This window comes from Dasypus novemcinctus, chromosome 7 (assembly GCF_030445035.2).
Source record: "Dasypus novemcinctus isolate mDasNov1 chromosome 7, mDasNov1.1.hap2, whole genome shotgun sequence".
NCBI classification, from domain to species: domain Eukaryota; kingdom Metazoa; phylum Chordata; class Mammalia; order Cingulata; family Dasypodidae; genus Dasypus; species Dasypus novemcinctus.
The window spans coordinates 100042879-100047325 of NC_080679.1; the positions used below are offsets into that span (position 1 = coordinate 100042879).

General features: G+C 41.4%; 1 pseudogene; it reads right to left on the reverse strand.

The window, feature by feature from the left end:
* Positions 1-3016: 3016 nt before the first annotated feature.
* Positions 3017-3496, reverse strand: LOC101424338 (protein CutA pseudogene; annotated as a pseudogene).
* Positions 3497-4447: the final 951 nt, after the last annotated feature.

Consider the following 4447-nt stretch of genomic DNA (forward strand, 5'->3'; position numbering starts at 1 on the left):
GATTCAGTGTAAATTTTATTTTTCTAATTTTCTTTTTTCTTTAGTTTTCTTGTACTTTTCTGAGTATCATTTTGAAATGTGTGTGCCAAGAAAAAAGGAATAAGGATAACACAACATCTTTATGTGTAGAAGTATATGAATTTCATCCGTATGCATATTATAAAAATAATTCTTAATTCCTGGGTTGAGACAGATAAAGATTATTTTATTTTCAAATAAGACCATGCCTCTACTGCCAAATCATTTTTCTCCAATTTTAACAATAGATTGAAATTGCAATACTTAACAGAAATGCCTTATTTCTGACAGCTTGTTTTTATGGCGTTATAAACATAAAAAGAATCACCTTCCATTGGGGAGGCTTTGGCCAATAGGAATAATGAAATGACAAATCTCAGAAAAACGAGTAACTTATATGAAGTGAATTCATTGAAAGGGGCTTTTTTTTTGTATTTTTAAAGCAAATGCCTATTTTTAAAAAGGGAGTTATATAAATGTCTGACTTTTTAACATAGTTAGAATGTAGCTTGATAATGTGTGACTTATTTAAAAGAGCAACAGCTACATTTTACATTATGAAAAAGATGAAAAAGTAATTCTCATAGTTTTTTGAAATAATTTTATTGAAGTATAATATATTTTTATAGAAAAGTGCTCAATAAATTTACATCTCCTTAATGAGCACCCAGTTCAAGACACAGAACATTACTGACAACCGTTGTGTTCCCTTTCAGGCACAACTCCCCATCACCCCCTCAGCCTTCCAAAGGATAACACTACTCTGATTTCCTACATTATAAATTGGTTTTGCCTGTTTTGAGGCTTTGTATATATAAATCATATAATATGCTCACTTTTGTGTCTGGCTTCTTCCATTCAGCATTGTGATATTAACTTATATTATTGAGCCTAATTATCGATCAGTGTATTAGTCAGCCAAAGGGGTGCTGATGCAAAGTACTAGAACTCTGTTGGCTTTTATAAAGGGTATTTATTTAGGGTAGAAGCTTACAGTCACAAGGCTCTAAAGATTGGTTTCTCAGCAAAGATGGTTGCCCCATATTGAAGCACTAATCTTAACATAATTTAATCAGACATCTCAGTTAAACCTAATAGAATCAAAGGATTATCACACCCAGAGGAACAGACCAGACCAGTTTACCAACATCTCTCTTTGGAATTCATAAATAATATTAAACTGTGACAATCAACTATTGCCATAATTTTTGCCTTCTCAGCAGTTCTCAATTGGGGGTGATTTCACCTCAGGAAATTTGTCAATGTCTAGAGATTTTTTTTTTAAGGAGGTGCCATAGGTTGAACCTGAAAAGCAGGAACTCAACCACTGAGCTACATGTGCTTGCTACCCTAGAGACATTTTTGATTGTCAAACTGGAGGTAAAATAGGGGGGCTGCTAATGGCCAAGGATGCTGCTAAACATCCTATAATGCACAGCTGGACTCCCCACAACAAAGAATTACTTGGTCCACTGCCTTGCCCCACTCTAATTATTTCTCATGTGCTTATCCAGGCATTTTCTGCATTGCACCACTTTTAGAGTCATATTCCCTTGAAAATTCATCACTTGCTTTAATAATTATCAAGAGCCATCTTCTGCTTGAAAAGGATACTTATTGTGTATATGATGGCTATTTATTGTATAGGGGGGAGGGTACGTAGTGGTAGAACTGCTTTTATCACCAACAGAATTCCAGGAACAAATAGCATGATATGCAGTAACTGCCAATTAAACATTTTTTATGAAGTGTTAGAGCAAGATTTGGGTTTTTGGACATAAAACTCAAGAGACTTACTGATACCAGGAGAAAGACTATTATGTACTGCAGTAAAAAAAGTACCATTGCTGATCATTTCATCATGCTCACTTGATCAGGATCCCTTGAACAAGAAACAATCTAAAATTTTCCATCTTAGCATAGATTTGATACCTAGGAGTGAGCCATTAAAAATATTGGAGCTGTCACTGAAAAAGATGTTTTTTGTGAAATTTCTATTTTGACAACTAAGGAATTTTTGCATATGTATAAAGTGCTGGAAGGATTTTTCAGATCACCTGACCCATACCCCATCCCTTATTTTAGAGTCAACAAAATGGGAAACATGGGAGCATGCATTAGATCACAGAGCTGGTGTTAAGACCCAACTGTCGGAACTTTTTTTTCTTTCTATATTGGCTGTTTATGGTGATAATCAAGAAGTCTATTAAGTGTTCGATTAAAAATTATGAAGAGGGAAAACGGACTTGGCCCAGTGGTTAGGGCGTCCGTCTACCACATGGGAGGTCCGCAGTTAAAACCCTGGGCCTCCTTGACCCATGCACAGTGCTGATGCGCGCAAGGAGTGCTGTGCCACGCAGGGGTGTCCCCCACGTAGGGGAGCCCCACGCGCAAGGAGTGCACCCTGTAAGGAGAGCCGCCCAGCGCGAAAGAAAGTGCAGCCTGCCCAGGAATGGTGCAGCCCACACTTCCCGTGCCGCTGACACAACAGAAGCGGACAAAGAAACAAGACGCAGCAAATAGACACAGAGACCACACAACCGGGGAAGGGGGGAAAATTAAATAAAATAAATAAATCTTTAAAAAATATATATATATATGAAGAGTTGCAGAATTTAATTTGACAGAACTTCAGGGTTACCTAATACTGTTGCCATATTTAATACATAAACTTAGGAATTTATCCCATTGAGCTCTGTGCTCTCAATTTCCTTTTTGAAAATCTAGTGAAACATGTATCTGAAAATTAAAGTACAGAATGCTAACTTCAAAAAGTATTCTCTGGCTTCAGGTTTAAAACCTTTCTGTCTGGGTTTTCTGTGCCTTGTATCATCAACCTAATCCTAAGCATTTGGACAAAATTCTGCTTTTAGTTCCAACTTCATTTCCTCTATTTTTTTTTTTGAACCAAAGGTAGGATTTTTTCGAGACCCAATCATCACCTGGCAGTCAGAGGGCAACGAGGTATCCGAGGGGATCATGTCAGGGACAGGGCTGATCATGGTAGAGCTGTGCTGGAGTCAGAAACTGACTCAAACCTGGCGTACCCTGTGCACATACGGGAAGTTCCCTTGCTCCACAGGCAATGCAATCACCTCAGCCAATTCGTAAGGGTGCACAGAATGAACAAAATCTGACAAAGCTGGGCCCAGGGAACTTTGGGTTTTAATCCTCATCAGCACCTCACTGTCCTCAATCTTTCCTTTGCACTCATAGATGGATGTAATCTGAGGGATGAGGTTGACACAGGCTGCGAGGCGCTTCACCACAGCCCTGGCGATCTCCTTGGCGACCTTCTCGTTGGGGCAGGTGACAAAGGCTGCAGTGACCGAGCCAGGGACGTGGGCGGAGCCCGAGGCCGGCGGTGACTGTGTTGGGGGTTTCCAGAGGCCATGGAGAGCAGGGCTCGGGGTAGCAACAGAAGGCGGGAGGCCACAGGCAACAGCGCCAGCATCCGAAGAAGCGACAGGAGCAGAGCGGCCTGAGGGTAGGGGGCGAATTCGGTCTCTTCCCATCCCACCCTCAGCAAATGCCCCAGGAACTTGCACCCCAGTAACCCTTCGCTTGGAGAGACGCTTACGCTCTGCCTTCTCTCCTGTGCATCTCGAAAGAAAATGTCCCTGAAGCTGAGAAAAACTTGAAAAATTAAGGCAAAGACTCGGTTTTCGCTCCTTACGCAGCCGCCAATTAATTTCCTCTTCTTACAATTGGTCCTCCTTTTGCGCCAAAGCTGAGTTTCTCCACCTTGGCACTATCAACATTTTTTTTTTTCCTTTTTTTTTTTTTATTGACTTTGTAATAATATTACATCAAAAATATATATGTGAGGTCCCATTCAACCTCGCTCCCCCACCCCCCCTCTCCCCCCCCAACAACACTCGTTCCCATCATCATGACACATCCATTGGATTTGGTAAGTACATCTTTGGGCACCTCTGCACCTCATAGCCAATGGTCCACATCATGGCCCATACTCTCCTCCATTCCATCCAGTGGGCCCTGTGAGGATTTACAATGTCCGGTGATTGCCTCTGAAGCACCATCCAGGGCAGCTCCATGTCCCAAAGACACCTCCACCTCTCATCTCTTCCTGCCTTTCCCCATACCCATCGTCCACCATGTCCACTTATCTCAATCCAATACCACCTCTTCTATGTGGACATTGGATTGGTTGTGTCCATTGCACCTCTATGTCAAGAGGAGGCTCAAATTCCACATGGATGCTGGATGCAATCCTCCCATTTTCAGTTGTAATCACTCTAGGCTCCATGGTGTGGTGATTGTCCTTCTTCAACTCCATCTTAGCTGAGTGTGGTAAGTCCAATAAATCAGATTGTAGGTGCTGGAGTCTGTTGAGGTTCAGGACTGTGTGATGAATCTGGACTCAGATGGGATCTCCCTTCATAAGACTTTCATGCTAATGTGCTGG